This window comes from Protopterus annectens, chromosome 2.part1, assembly GCF_019279795.1.
Source record: "Protopterus annectens isolate FY-2018-M chromosome 2.part1, PAN1.0, whole genome shotgun sequence".
Taxonomy (NCBI): Eukaryota; Metazoa; Chordata; order Ceratodontiformes; family Protopteridae; genus Protopterus; species Protopterus annectens.
The window spans coordinates 928,888,779-928,906,284 of record NC_056729.1 but is presented as its reverse complement, the minus strand read 5'-3'; the positions used below and the strand labels follow the sequence as shown (position 1 = coordinate 928,906,284).

At 35.6% G+C, this 17,506-nt stretch overlaps 1 protein-coding gene across 7 annotated transcripts in view; it reads left to right on the top strand.

Moving 5' to 3' along the window:
• CLCN3 (chloride voltage-gated channel 3) overlaps positions 1-17,506 on the top strand; it is a 1,613,231-nt gene that overhangs the window by 1,371,214 nt on the left and 224,511 nt on the right. The window lies entirely within an intron of this gene.

Genomic DNA, 17,506 nt, shown 5'->3' with positions numbered 1-17,506 from the left:
AATAAAGAAAAGTTTATGGGAAAAGAATGTTATACGAAGTAAGTGAACCAAGAGAAAATTTAAAAAAATGTTATTCAAACAAATATTTTTTACAAGGTAGAAAAGAAGCAGCAGCACTGTATCTTAGAAAAATGGTTACAGAAAAAATAAGAATAATGAGGGGGTTAAGGAATGAGGAAGGATGTACAGTGAATACACAAACGTTATGCAGACAGTAAAACACATATTTTGGAAACTTTCTGTATGATGCATTATAAGAAAAAATAGATGAAATTTAAAAAAAAAATTAACGGCAGAATGGAAGAAAAGATTACAATGATAGAATTTAAAAAATGTGGTGAAAGCAGTAAATCTAAAAACAGCTACAGGTTTAGATGAACTGCAGTACCTAATGTATAAGGACATGCAAGAAATGGCGAAAATAATATTTTTTTAGAGGTGTTAAATGAATGGTTTGAGAAAGGTGTAAATGATAAAAAAATTCTGTATGGGTGCAGTTATCTTTATATGGAAAAAAGGAGAAGGAACAGACCTAAAAAACTGGAGACCATTAGTGTTGAATAATGTTGATTATAACATCTTTATGAATAGTAGAAAAAAGAATAGTAAGTAAGGTTAATAAGGTGCTAACTGAAACAGTTTTTGTAATAAAAGAGAAAGGAAGTCCAGAACTTCTAATGTTAAGAAAGTTGGTACATCATTTTATAAATAGGGGAACAGAATTAAAAATATTGGTTGGAGATGTAAGTAAAGCATTTAACGAGATCCAGCATGAAGCATTGTGGGGGATTTTGAAGGAATATAAAATAAGTAATAAAATATTCAACATTTTGAAATCTGTATATAACAAAATTAAAGTGAGACTAGTGGCTAATGGTTGGTTAAGTGAGGTAGTAGAAATAATAAGTGGCGTTAAGCAAAGATGTCCAGCAAGTAGTATTCTGTTTTTATTAATTATGATTGAGGTAGTTACTAAGGTAAATATACACCAGAGGGAGTTCAGATTACAGTGATCTGTTCAGGATCTGTTGAGGACGACCTAGTATTAGTTGTTAAAAATAAAGAATGGATGAATATAGCCATCAAGACATTTTAACAAAGAACTAAAAGTGTTAGGATTAAGTATTAATGAGGAAAAAAGTAAAGGACTTTGGAAAATAAGAGGTATCCAGTTTAATAAATAGGAAATAGAAATTCTGGGAATAAAATTTGGTATTGAACCCCGGGGATCAGTCCAGTGGCTCTACTTGATGGAGGCACTGGGAACTAATGTTGGGCGGCACAATGCCAGGGCACTTCTGTGGGCTAGAGTTGTAAAGGTCAAGGGCCATTAGCCTAGTTACATGCCTATGAACCCATGAACAACAGAGGGTGACACAATGGAAAGACATGATACTTAAAATGAGTACTTGTATACTCTGAAGAAAATTTATACTTGCGTATAGAAAAGCATGTTTAATTCAGTAATATTGGGTGAAATAGCACATCTAGCAGGTATATTTATAATACCATCAGAACATGAAAAATAGCTATTGAATGTGTTGTTTCCATTCATATGGGGATCTAGTTTGAACCCTATTAAAACAGGAAGTATTTGTTACCAGTAAGGAAGGAGGTTTGTGTTTAGTACACCCAACTGTATATATAGCCTCATTAAACTTATATAATATATTGATAGGGATGCAGAAAAAAGGACAGTTATTGATAAGGATTATAAAGGAAAAATATAAATCAATTTGGGAAATGCTTGAAGGTTTAAAAAGAAGTAAGGGAATCACTGGTACTGAAATGAAACTACATTGAGAGAAAATACTGTGGAAGCTTGATTTAGGGAACATAAAAAAGAACAGGGAAAATATAATGGAAAAATGTTGTTATACTTACCCTTGGAAGCAGTTAGGAGATGAAAAAGTAAAGGCATTAAAAGCAAGAATGAAAAAATGAAAAAATATATCTGGAATGTACAGATTTTTTGTGGAGGTTGCCTATAAATAGGCTTTCCGTAAAAGGAAATATGCATTACAAAACAATAAAAGATAGAATTTGCATATATTGTGGGAATTGGAGACCACTAAATATCTTTTTTATAAAATGTAAAAGAGTACATCAGTCACGGGAGGAAATATGTGGCAAATAATACTTAAAAGGATTAAAAAATGTTAAATGTTTAAATATGGACATGGTAGAATATGGATATTATGAAAATATGAAACAAAAATGATACTGATAGATTAGATTACTTTTTTTTGTATAATGTGGATAGTCTGGAATGAAAGAATTAGTGAGATAAAATATAATGGGAAATGGATATTGTTAGAAATTTTAAACGAAATAAGTTTTGGTTATGAAAAAAAGGAGTGGGGGAATTGAAAATTTTGATGTGTGAATTGCTTGCACATAATTGTAAATAATGTAAATATCGTAAATGAGTTTTAAAATTTGTATATAGAATGTATATATTGTATATTGTGAATTTTAATAAAGGACCCCTAATACTTGTGAGCGGACCCATTTTACACGAGCACTTCCTGTTTCCACTCCACGCGCAGAGGCAGCCAGGAGAAACAGGGAGGCAGATGTAGAGAGATGGTGATGGAGTAGTGAGAGAAATGGAGGAGAAAGCAAACGTCGACACAAGAGAATGTGTGCAGGATTCTGAGGAGATATTTCAAAGAAATCTGTTTGATAGAAATGAGTTGGCAAATAATGGATGTAAAATTACAACCTTCCATATGGGAGGGTTGTGGGATGATTTACTTAAAGAAATGTTGATGCAGAGTGAGCCAGAAAATGAGAGAGACATTTCTGGACATTATAGAGAAAACACAAAAGGAGGCTGCAGAAGACAACCCTGAAGAATAATGGTGAGATGGAAAAGAAAACACATGCAGATAAAGTAAAAGATGGCAGATGGGAAATAGCAGAAAGGGCAGAAGAAAATGAAAATGAGTGCAAAAGCACACAGTGTAAGAGCATTTATTCAAGTGTGGGAATAATGTAATAGCTCCTTTGAATGTAAAAGCACACAAGGTAAAAGCATTTATTCTTATTAGCAGAGACATTTTGTGACATTATATTTGAAATGTTTTTTTCAGTGAAGAATTTTCTTTGAGAATATGAAAAAAGACTGTATGCAACAGAATCTTTCTCTGATAAAAGCATTTAACAGGAAAACAAAACAAAACAAAAAAGAAATCGCATGTACAATTCTGACGTCTATATTACAGGATCGAATGCTTAGGTGATCGAACACCTAAACATTGAACTTGCAATATCGAACCCAAAAATGTTGAACGGCACAGGAAAACATGTCGGTCAGCCACAAACTAAGCACCCCCCCACACCCCCGATGTGGGGGAGCTGTGCCCCCCACACACATCCTAACTAAATATACCAACTTCGAGATTGCTCTACAGTAGACCAAATGGCAAAATCCAGTGAATGGCCAAGGGAAATATTTCCCTGCATTAAATTGGTCGTTCACTGTTTTTTGCTTTCGATATTACAAGTATGATGTTTTGGTGTCCGATCACCTAAGCATTCGATCTTGTAATATATACCCCAATTTTGTACAGAGGTGGAAAGAGAGACTGTGAAATGACATTTGAAACTTTATGTAAAGAAGTACTGGATATTGCAAAAGCTTATGATAAAGGGAGTTTATGAAGTGGTGGATGGAATTGTAATATTGTGTTAAAAATAGAAAGCGAAAAAAATTACACGTATACGAAGCATGATAAACGTGGAAGGGAATAGTGGTGGTATAAAATACTGGGGATAGCACAAAACTTTTTTTTTGTGGAAAAGAAGGACATTTGATAAGTAACTGTGATAAAAGAAAATGTGTATTTGTGGGGAAATTGGACATGAGGCAAAAATGTGAATTGAAATGTCGTAACTGTAACATTTTTTAAATCACATTTATTGAATTATCACTTGACACAGGCAAATTTACATTTATATAAATGTTTTTCAAACTGTATTAACAAGTTCACGTTTACAAACATTATACTTCACATATATTGCTATATATCATATAATTCAATTCCTGCTCTTTTTTAAACAAGAAACATCTTTATTAAACCATCACTTACAACATAGTGAATCATACATTTATTTAAATGAAAACAAACCACACTGATGCAATCCTAGTTGCAAGCATTTTACATCATGAACCATACTGACACACTGCCAGTTGCAAGCATTGTACATTACTTATAATCTACCCATTAAGCCCCACCTTCTTTTAAACCTTATTCCTCCCCTATATGTATTGTTCCCACAATTCCCATTTTTTTCCTATGTAGTTTGCTCCTACCCTTTTCTTAAGATCTCAATTCCAGTTTTATCTCTGTTACTATGTTCACTACTTCTAGCATAGATGGTTTAGATTTTGATTTCCTTTCACTAGTAATTGCTTTTTTGACAGCCATCATAATTAGAAACAGCAAGGCCTTACCATGTCTTGGCAATTCCGATTCTGTATCATAGCTCAGAAAAATCATCTCCCTTGTCACACCAATCCAACCACCCAGCATCTCCAACAGTGCATCTCACAGGGAATCCTTAAAGTCCGCCAACTCACCACATTTCCAGAAAATACATTCCCAATTATCTCTTTTGTCCCTGTCACACCTCCAGCATTTGATGTCTACCTGAGGAAAAATTCTCTGGAGTCTACTTGAGGTATAAAAATATGTATGTAAACCAGTGGTTCCCAAATGTTTTCGATTCTCGGCTCCCTTGCTGAATCCAGGTTTTCCCAAGGTGCCCCCCCCCTCCCGGCGGCCCGCATAAAGTGCATATTATAGGGCTTTGTCAAACCATAAAAAAATCTGCCTTTAACTGAACTGTTACATCCAACCCAAATAAAGTTGCATGTATTTGCACTGTTTCAAACTCTGTTAGAGATCACCTTCCAAAACTTGTAGGAAGAAAGTCATACCACAAAAAACATCACTGTAACTTTTACACAATTTAAGTAAGTTTAACAGTGACAACTTCATATCCAACCTAAAACATTATAATTGGCAAACACTAAAATGTCTACCCCAGGATGAAACTGTCACTCATTTCAATGAAACCTTTCTTATAATCATAAGGTATTAGTACAGATTTTCAAAATGTGACTGACTGCAATCTAATCAAAGCTACTGGTTCAACCTGTGACTTAGTTTTGTTACCATTCTTTACTAGTCAGAAGGGCTTGGTACATCTGGTTATCACTTTTATTTTATCACAGCAGTGAGTAAAAGAGAAAGCAGATGCATATCTTTCCTCTGGGTAATATTCATCCAAACATAGCAACTCCTTTAACAAACTTGACACTTTAGACTCACATGAAAAAATACACATATGACTGCGAATACCATTACTAAGCCTGGGAACACAGTTATAAAAAGATAAAAATAGCACTGCATGTTAACAGAACTAATCAGCAATCACTTAAAGGCTCATATAAACTTGTACACACACACACACTTCCCCGACCATAATCAAAAAAGTTTCCTTACTGCAGCAGGCCTGTTCTCACACTCCCGTTCCCCAAACATGGTCTGTTCTCACACTCCCATTCCCCAAACATGGTCTGTTCTCACACTCCCATTCCCCAAACATGGTCTGTTCTCACACTCCCGTTCCCCAAACATGGTCTGTTCTCACACTCCCTTTCTCCGAACATGGTCTGTTCTCACACTCCCGTTCCCCGAACATGGTCTGTTCTCACACTCCCGTTCCCCAAACATAATTAATTTCCATCATAGTTCACACACTCCCTCTGGTTTAGATCCTCTGTTCCCCAAACATAATTTCCAGTCAGACGGTCTGACAGTGTAAGGTCAAGAGTCATTGATGCCTGATCACAATGCATGTATCTGATGCACACATTTTAATATATATTTATCCATGCTGCTTCTCAGTGGAAATTACATTTTTTCTTATTAGAAAGAAATGTACAACACAAGAAATGCCCAGTCACTTCAGGTATCTGCCAGGAAAAATCAAAACAATGTGCAAAGGTCAGAAAATAAAAAGATCCTCTCTGGAAAGTAAGAGTATAATCAACAATGTCGATGTTTCCCTTCAAGACCAAAGCCTTATACTTCAAAACAAAGAAATGAAATGCAAAGATGGAAGTAGTTAACAACGCTTATAAAGGTCAGTTGTTAGTCTGCAGTTTAATTTTCAAGTAATCAGCATCTGAATATTATTAGCCTTTGTGTTTTGTGATGAGGAAAAAGCAAGCATTAGCATCTGTTAGTGCTGAATGCTGGTGTGTACTGGTCCTAATATAGAAACAAAATGGTAGGTGGTAGAGAAGGAGGAAAGTAGTTACAGACATGGAAAGAAAAATTGAGGCAGTATGCACCATACAAACCATAGCATAGCAATGAATTTTTAGGGTTGGTCCAATAAATTGTGCAACACTGTTCATTGTTTTTCATAGGCCAGGACTAAGACAAATGCACTTTTTCAAAATACTAGCTGCACTTACCAACTCAGAAATAGAAATATTTTTTTTTGTTATACAGTCTTGGTCACTACTGAGGACTACAACTTACATTTTTAATAGGCTCTTATTTATTTACATTTCATAAATAATTCATAAGAAAAGCAAGCAATTATTACAGTAATAAAATGAACACTGTAAAAATAATGACCAGTACATCACCATTTGCTGTACAACTGCCAAAGTAATAATGATTTTAATTACATTATAGACATACATTCATATTTCATAGGTGTTTGCCCCCAGATTAACAAGACTGCATATAAACAGCACATATCTTTAAAATGAGAAACATAAAAATCTACAATAAATAAAAACCAAGAAACACTTGAATCAGCAAAAGCAGAAGAAAAGCATATAATTTTTAGGGAGATATATATCACTTTTGCACTATTATCCTCCATCCAACTTGCAGGCAATCTGCAGTAAATGACAACTTAGGAAGCACTATCCCCATCTGATTCTTTCTCAAGTTCTTTTTTCATTTTTGGGTTGTCAGTCCAGGCCCATTATAGCTTCAACCCTCAGTGCTCAGTCCACTACTGGCTTAAATGGGACTATTTACAAGCCACACAGGTTCACACAAATCTTATTTCATAAGACATTTTTAAAACTTACACTACAATAATTCCTTCTAAGTATACAACAAAACAGTCTAATGCAAACTTATGCTATGATTTTTTTACTGTTATATTCTCATTTCTTACATCATTTAAAACATTTATCACATCATAGGTACTTAGCTCAGTTTTAGTTTTCCACATCCTTGGTATTGCTTTCATGGGTGCCGTCATTATTAGGTTTACTATTGCTTGTTCGTTTGTCAGTTCCATAAGTTTTTCATTTTCTAATAATGACTTACTTGACCTGGCAAGCATAACTGCCTTTCCAAGCACATCTTGACACTTTGTTCCAGTCCTTCACATTATTTTTTATTAGACTCTTGTGGCTAACCTCACTCCATCAAGAGCAAATATTCAAAACTAAACTGTGCAAATTATATATAGCTTCACACTTTCTTAAACCTTCACATAAGTAAGTTGTGTCTACAGAAGACCAACTTCAACAAGTACACTAACTACACTGCTGCAAAGGTTCCCAAAATTCGGTTATATAAGAATAACCAACTTAATATATAAACATATCCCTTCCCAACCAACTTGAGAAAAGAAGGGACATTCTCCCAACTTAGACGCATTTCCTGGCTACTTCATCTCTGTACAGTGCTTAGTGCCTTCTACAAAGACTACACAACCTTTATTTACAGTCACCTACAAAAAACAGGCAACCTTTGTTTGTATGTGAATAAGCATCAACTGCAGTCCCAAGTCAAAACCATCAAGATACCCAACTAATCACCAGTTTTTCAGACTACACTAGCCTTCCTAGCCATTATGCTCAACACCAGCATCTGGCCCAACTCAGCTAGCCACTCCCTAATTACCTATTCATCCTCTCAAAGACAGACACCAGATGTACTATCGTGTACCCATCTGTCTCTCCTTGGACCTTCACTACGATACACCAGTGTGGCTGACCTCCAGTGCAATTCCACTTCTGTAGAAGGAGAGTGGTCAGTACACCAGATAACTACTTCAGAAACTTGTGGACAAAGACTGTGGATCCTACATATCTTACTCCCGCCTAGGCGCTCTCATCTGCCTATCACCAACCCCCCTTTGTCAAACCCTCTCCATCACAAAAAGTCATTTCTGCCCAATGTTCATCGATAAAACATAAAATAATACACTCACAGGTACTTCAGTAAGCAAGTATGGGGAAACCTTGTATATCGTTGGTCTAACAAATTTTTGCAGTGGTACGTGCAGATGAAGTCCATCATGTCCAGTGTAACCTTTGCTGCTTCAGTGGTTGCCTTGCATCCTTGGTTTCCCTTCTCAGCTTAACCTTTTACCTCTGCATATGCGGTCCTTTAAATTTAGCATTCACTTTGCCTATCCATTTACTATAATGTTCTCCTCTTTCTTCTCTGCACATTCTCTCAAAACAAGGCGGCACAAGTGTGGTGCAATCAGGCTACCGCAGAATCAACAATCTTACCATGGCACACACAAAAGCGATCTGTGATCCTCACTCCATACATATTCAGAAGTCCCCCAACTCCACATATTACATACAATATAAACCTACTCATGGTGTGAATGCAAGGAGTTGTAATGTCTGCTGAGAATCAGCGCTTAAACCTACAAGTACCCCTCAAATCGGTATACACCGCCAAGGCCACCCGGACGCCTCAAACCCCGAGTTTTCAACATCAGTCACAATCACTTTTACAGCCTTTCCTAAGACATACAGGGGCTCATCTTTTCCCAATCCACCACACTGTTTACAAAAATTTGAAATAACCTTTTGTTACTGTTACTCCTATGCTGTTACGAACTGTTACATTCATGTTTCCAAAATCTTATACACACAATACTTTGTTTTATGTGTCTGGAAAAAAAAGTTCACCTTCCCTGTGCATGTTACAGGGCTGTTGGGTCCCAAAATGACATTTTTCCACACAAGAAGTGGCACTCTCCCCTACCTGCCCTCAGATCACCTCCCCAGCCTCACCTGGCCTGGGCTTCATCAAGACTCTGGCCCGTAATCACCGTGATCTGCTGCAGGATATCCTCGAGCTCCTGCATTCCCCCCCCCCGATATCACCGAGGGGATTTCTTGCTGCTGTAATACAGACGTTCCCGAAAGTCATCCGTTTGCACTTGCAACAGCCAGGCCAGCTGGAAATGCATGCACGACATCAACATGAGATCCTTGAGCTCAATACTGACAGGCTGGTAGCCCTGACGGAGCTGACGTCAGCTCAGTCACCGGGAAAATTAAAAAAACAAAAGAAAAAAATCATAAATGAAGGGTATTAGTTCATGGTGCCCCTATGAGGATGCCGTGGCTCCCCAGGGTGCCGAGGCGCACACTTTGGGAACCCTGATGTAAACATTTCCAACCAAAAATCGTAAACTTTCTCGGTTTTGTTACATGTTTGGGGCACATACATATATCCTTCCATTGTTTCTTTGTGAATTGCTTATTCAGTTTCTCTTCCCAATCCTTTCTAACCTCCTCTAATTGATTGCTATAGTTATCATGCATTATTTTATGTGCTATACGTATTATTCCTTTTTAATGGCAGGTTCTGTTCTAGATTCTGCTAAAAACTCTTACCAGTGCTAGTCTTTCATTCTTTCATTTAAAATCCCCCCAATTTCTTTCTCTTCGCTAATACTCATATCAAACCAAAAAAAAAAAAAAACAGTGCTAAACCTCGCAGACGGTCCATGCCACAACACAAAATGAAAAAAAGCACTGCAGAGATGTAGGACAAAAATTTGAAAGCAGCACAGGAATCTGAAAAGTAATTTATTGAACAACACTGAAAAAACGAACACTCCAAACCATGCATAAAATAAAAAACTAAATGCTTAACTTTTTCACCGCATTTTTCGTCCATTCCAAGGACATCTTCAGATAAATGCCTTAAACCTAATCTCACCCTATATGTACATACTACAAATGAATCAACCAGTAAAACTATAAACAGTTAACCTATCACTGTCAAGAATATGTTTAAAACTAAAACTGTTTAAAAATGTCATAAAAACATTATTAGAACTTAAAAGCTACCTAAAATAATAATCATATTTTTAAAACAGTACTACCCTAAATTCACATGTTGTGTGGTAATTATTGCTTCCAAAGTAGCAAATTTTAAAAATGTATCAAAAATTATAATAATGCTTTACTTTCTTGTGCCAGGAAGATTAAAAAAATATGCTGTTATAATTTATGTAATGCTGCCCTCTAGAGACAAACTTGTATAATTTTATATATATATATATATATATATATATATATATATATATATATATATATATGCATAAAATTATAGCTAACCCAATGTATTTAAACCATTAAAATACTCTATAAAACTTATGTTCACACTATTTCTATTAAATAATACATACATTAATATAAATTTAAATAATCATGATCATATAAAAAGTATAATTTTAAAAATTATAAAAAAAAAATTACAGTAAATACAGAAGAACTGTGTGTAAAAGAAAGGAATTTGTAAACAATTTAGTGGAGTAGTGGTGGGAGTATACTGTGCTCCCAGCTATGCCAACATAATTTTGTGTATGTGGGAGAAGAAGTTTATATTTAATTCCCCTTATGTTAATTGCTGGAGTATGTACAAAAGATATTTAGATGATATCTGCATATTCTGGAAGGACACAGGAGAGAAATTGAGAGAAAATTCACCTACAACATTACTAAAAAGCAGTAAACTATTTGGATGTAACTATTCATACATTAGAAGATAAGGAATAGTTTTAAAAAGTGGTATACAGAAAAAATACATTTTCAAATTCATAGTTATTTTTCACCAGTGCTTATCCATATAAACAAAAAAGAAGTTCTCCTAAGGGTCATTTTACAAGAATATCTAGGATGACCTAGGAAGAGAACTATTTTAAGGATGAATGTTTTAAAGTGAAATAATTTTTTTTAGAAAGAAAGCATCCAGCTGAACGTTTAGAAGAGTGATTAAGGAAGTTAAAGAAGGGAGACTAGATAGATACTTTCCAGTTTTGGGAAAGGTGAATTTTAATTTGAAGTTTAAGGTGTTAATAAATAGTAATAATAAACTTGAGTGAAGAAAGAGAAGGTTTAGAATATGCTGGGGCATTTATTATGAATTATAGTAAATACACCAAATTCCTTAATGTTCTTAACTCCCATGCTCCCAGCCGCTCTATTAGAACCAAAGTTAATATTGCACCATGGCTTTCTAAAGATACCCAAACTAAAATTTCATTCAGAAACAAAGCATGGGCCACCTATCAAAAAACAAAAGCCCCACTTGATCAACTAAGATTCAGACAGCTAAGGAGTGACACCAAAAAATCAGTAACGTTAAACAGAAAGAACCACTACTACCATCTACTGCAAAAACACCAAAACAAACCTCAAAAGTTTTGGGCAGGAATAAACAAACTACTTCACCCAGGCCAAACCACCACTCCACCCCCGTTCAGCTTCCCAACAAAAATCCCCAGTAGACATTGCTAATAACTTCAACAGCTTCTTCACAGAGACTATCCAGTCTCTAGCCAACTGTCTTCCAGTGGCTCTACTTCTAATGCAGCCACACCCAGTACCCAAACATACTTTACCTTCCAACCTGTTCCTACTCAACTTATTCATGCCCTACCTAAGAAACTAAGACCCACCACCCTGGCTGCCGACCTCCTCCCAGCAGACTATCTGCAAAAGGCTGCTGACACCATAGCATACCCCATCTCAATCTTGATCAATAGAGCTATATCTGAAGCTACTGTACCCATTATATGGAAAATCTCCCATGTCATACCTCTCCGTAAAGGAGGCAGTTCCACTGAACTGTCAAACATTAGACCCATAGCTATTCTGTCACCTCTAGCTAAAATTATGGAGAAGTGTGTACACATACAGCTCATGCACTACCTCACACAGAACAAGATGTTGTCCAACTTTCAGCATGGCTTTAAGCCACACCACAGTACTACTTCTGTCCTCCTCTCTTTCTCTAATGTCATTAACCACAACTGCAATAATAAACTATCCTCAGCACTCTTTTTAGATCTATCCAAGGCTTTTGACATGGTTTATCACAGAATGCTTACAAATACCTTGAAGGCCTTCTCCTTAAACAACCATGCACTCCAGTGGTTTCAGTCCTACCTGCAGGGTAGGCAACAGGCAGGGTGGCCGTATGGTTAAGGTGTTTGCCTTACAAACACAAGGTGCAGGGTTTGAGTCTCACAAGGGATAATTGGCTAGGCTTAAAATGGCTCACAAGGGCAGTTAGCTTAGTACTAACCTATGATTCTATGGCAGGACAAGCTATCATCTCGCCTACCCATCACATTAGGAGCCCCCAGGGCTTGATACTAGGACCCCTTCTTTTCCTCCATCTTTATCAACGAACTTCATTTAGTCATCCCAGATGTAACCTGCATTCAATATGCGGATGACTCCACCTTGATTTGCTATGACACCTCACAAGCTACTTTATTCACATTAACCCAAAATACCTTCAGTACAGTGGAAAAATGGCTCTCCAATCAGCATCTAATCCTAAACCCCAACAAAACTAAGCTGCTCCACTTCTCCCCCACATGCAGGACCCCCCTGCCGTCCTTCAACATAACCGCTAACAATGGCACTATCATCTCCCCAGAAGCCCAAACTAAACTACTGGGTGTCATAGTGGATAACTTGAAGTTTGATGCACATATCAATCAAACTATCAAAACCATTAAAAAACTTGGCTCTCTTTATAGAATCAAACCTTTCCTTACCCCACTTGCTAGAACTGCAATTGCCCATTCCCGTCTACTATCAACTCTTCTCTATGCCTCACCTCTATTCTCCAACTTAAACCAGATCTTAATAAACTATCACCCTGCTATAACCACATTGCCAGATTTGCTATTGGCACAGCCTACCGGACACACCACTCTCACAACCTGTATCGCCTAGGATGGCTTGAACTGCCTAGCGTACTGCAGTTCATCCAGCTAATAGTGGCACATAAAGTCCTTTACCAACCGGAAAATACACCTGCACTAAAAAATATTATCAGCCCCTACACTAGCACCCACCCACTGCGATCATCCAGTAGACTCCTAGTTCAAACATACAAATCCAACTACCCAGCTGGGGACTTTCTGTTTGCCAACTCTGTTAAAACATGGAACAGACTCACAGCTGACTTGACCCTAGAACCCTCACTAACTCGATTCAAAAACAAACTCAAGAAATACTTAAAAACTCATTGGTTATGTTTTTGCACTAACCCTGACTAGTGACCTCTCTCTTACTTAGGTGCCTTACCTTCATCTACTTCTAACTTTTTTCTACCACACCATTTCAGGAAAGGTCAATTGTATAACTGCTGCTCAATGTGTCTTAAACCTGAATGTAATGGTATGTATATATAACTTTGAAAATAATGTTATGTTTTGTATAGTGCTTTATAATAAGTTAGTACTGTGTGTGCTAAATGCTGGTATTGCTTATGACTGTAATCTGCTTGGAACTAGCATTTACTAAATGTTCAATGTGTATTATTATCTCGGAGCTTTTCTCCCCGGGCTTCCACTGAAAATGGACATACATCCAGTCAGACTATCCTGGTCAACAAATGTAAAATAAAATAAATAAATAAAAAAGGTAGCTTTTTAGTTCTAATAATGTTTTTTCAAGACGTTTTAAATAGTTTTTTTAAGCATGTAGTTTTTTTTTTTTTTTTTTTAATCTTTTGTGTTTTTTCATTGGCCATGGTGGTGCAGCGGTTAGTGTTGTCACCGCATAGCAAGAGGTTCTCCTGTTCGATTCTTGGCTGGAGCGCCTTCTATGCAGAGTCTACATGTCCTCACTGTGGTCGAGTAAACTTTAAAGACATGCAGGTAGGTGTGTGTGTGTGTGTGTGTGTGTGTGTGTGTGTGTGTGTGTGTGTGTGTGTGTGTGTGTGCCTGCCTTCCCTGAAGATTGGGTGCTGGGCTGCAGCTCGACACTGTAAAAATCCACTGCCAGTTAATAGTGGACTGGTGATCCGCTGTGGTGACCCCTAACCGGGAAAAGCCGAAAGTAATTTTGTGTTTTTTTTTTCCAGTGTTCAATAAATTACTTTTCTAATTCTTGGGCTGATTTCAAAATTTTGTCCTACACCTCTACAGTGCTTTTTTCATTTTATACTCTTGATATCAACCCTTGATAGGGAAGGCAGTCTCTAATATGCAGCCCATATAGATTCATGGCATCTTCCCATTCAATCTTCTTTCCCTCTCTAGTTATTTGCTCCCAATACCTTGTTTCCTTTGCCAGTTTTCTCCAATAAATTCCAGCCCCTATTGTCTATATCCCTCTTGACAGAATCTCCTTTCTCCATTCCTGGGTTGATTTAGGTCTCAGGATACTTTCTGCTACTTTATAATATGCTGTATGATTATTGTTATTCTCCTGAAAGGCTTGCATCCAAAATCCCAGTCTCTCCTTGTTTCTTGAGATTCCTCCCATTTTATTATCATCCCTTTCCACTTTGAGTTATAGTTTTCTGCTTGTGCTGTGTATAGGAGCCTTAACTGTGTAGCTTTGAAATACCCCTTCAAATTGAGTATTCCCAATCTGCCCTGTTCTCCTGGAAGAATCAGCTTATCCCACTTGACTCTTGCCTTGCTGACTTCCCTTCCCAGATAAATAACTATAACAACATTGGACATTTATGGATGGATTGCAAAAATTAAAATAAGAGTAAGGAAAAAGAGAAGAAAGAGATGAAATTTTAGAAGTAGTAGAAATAGAAGAAAATTAGATTAGAAAAAAATAGAGGACTTAGGAGGTTCTGAATTAAGTGATGAAGAAGACTTAAATCGGGAGGTAGTAAAAGAAAAAAACAATTATATTGGTAAAAAGGATAAAAGACAGAAACAAATGTAAAGTGTTAAGTGCAAAAAAAAAGGAAATGTATAGAAAAATATATACAGCTAATGACTGCAGGGTGATATAATGGTCAAGGTGTTCAACTCACAGACACAATGTACAATGTTTGATTCTTGCCTTTGGGACAGAAATTGGCTAGGCTTAAAATAGCCTATTAAGAAAACTAATGCAGTAATTAACCATGAACTTATGAAACCATGAATCTAAATAAAATGAAAATTGAAAATGTTAGAGTGCTTTATATAAATGTGAATATTATTAAGAATATGGTAAGAAGAATAGAGGTTTTGGTGTAATAAATGTGATATAGATGTATTTGAAGACCCTTTTTTAACAAATGAAAGATTACAGAGAAACTATGGTGAGGAAAGATAATCTAGAATTTGTGAAATGAGAGATGTTCTGGAATAGCCATATTCTGTAGAAATAAAGTAAATATATTAGATGTAACTTTTGCAATAATGGGAAGATTGGCCATTATAGATTTAAAATGGAAAGACCAAGTATGTAGAATTATAACATTATAAGCTTATACTAACCTTAAATAAAGGGAAACATATTTCATCAGATTTTAAACTATGTAGTGATAAATATGATTATAATAACATGAGACTTTAATTATGATTTAAGAGGCAAGTGTAAAAATAAGGGAATGATATAAGAAAATTTTAGAAGTTATAAGATGTGGAAACTTAAAACTTTGGGACAAAAATTCATGGACGTGCAAAAAAGGGTATTTATGGAACTGAAATTTTTGTTGCGTCTTTCGGCTTTTCCCGGTTAGGGGTCGCCACAGCGGAACTCCACTCTGCTAATGATTGGTAGTTGATTTTTATGTGCCGAGTTACCAGCCCTGACACACAATCTTCAGCGAAGGTACGCCCATTCACGCATGTCTCCACGCAGAAGACGCTCTAGCTGAGAATCGAACCGGACAGCATCTTACTGTGAGGCGACAATGCTACCGCAGCACCACCACCGCGGATTATTTGTAGAACTGAAATAAATTATTTTATATTATCAGAAGGTTAGGTGAAGGGATGTAGTTGAAACATGATATTCTGATCATCTTGCAATATGGCTACAGATAAAGGAAAACAAGCAGTATATAAAGACATGCAAAGGAATAAAAATGATAAATGAAGCATGGAATGAAACATGAAAGAGATTAGTAATACAGTTATGGAAAGGTGACATTACTATGAGAACATTTTATAAAAATTGGTCTGAATGGTGGATGATATTTAAGCAAAAATAAAAACAATGTTTTTGCAGCGGCACTACAATGTGAGAAAGAAAAATATAAAAGAACATATGATGCATTGAAAGATTTAGAACATAATGATAGAATGTACTTTGACAAAGAAAAAGAATTATAGGAAAGAAATCAAGACAAAATACAGGAATTATATAACTAAAGATATTTTTTTACAAGGAAAAAAAACAAGTATGAAGTTACTTAAGTAAATTAGTAAAGGAAGATGGTAGTGTAGTTTATTTGCTAAAGGAATATGGTAGTGTAATGAGAACAAATAAAAAAAATGTAAAAGGAGAAATAGAGAGAACTCAGGAAAAGATTATGAATGTTGTAGTACAATATGTACAAGACATTTTTAAAGAAAAAAGGTAGTGAAAAAACATGAAAAAGTATAAAAGTTAACAGTAAAAAAGAATAAATTGTTAGAAAAGGAAATTTCTTTATATGAGCTTGATAAAGTATTAGGACAAGTAAATATAGATTTGGCTGCAGGAAAATATATGGTAGGGTATGAAAATGTAAAGGATTGGCAAACATTTTTTTAAAGATTTTGAATGACTGTTTAAATGAAGGTTTTATGTATAAGGAAATATGTATTGTAATGCTTAAATTTATATAGAAGAATGGAAGATAAAATTTGATTAAAAAAACGGAGACTGATAAAATTGAATAAAAATGATTAGAAGATCTTCATGGAAGTAATCCAAAAGAGATTAGAAACTAAAATGGAAGATAGTATATACATTATAAAGGGAAAGGGATGTCAAGAATTATTAATGATAGAGAAATTGTGGATAATATAAATAGAAAAGAATTGAAAGTCATGATACAAGACCTTAATAAGGCATTTGATACAATTGGACATGACATCTTATGGATAGTAATGATAGAATATAATAAGTTAGAAAGTTTAGAAATTATGTATGTCTGCATTTAGTAATAAAGTAAAAGTACATATAAATGGCTGGTTAAGCCAAGAGGTACATATAAAGAGTGGTGTAATACAGGTATGTCCACAGTGTTGTATACTCTTTGCATCAGTTTTGAATGTGATATTATGTGAAATAAATTGCAAAATGAAGGAGGTGAGTTATTTAATACCTGAAGGGTTAAGAATTCCAGTTATGTTAACATATCCAGATAAAATTACAGTAATTGCAAAAAAATGAATAAAAAGTAATTTGCACAAATGAGTGTCTGATGTAATAGGGATGGGTTTAAATAAAGAA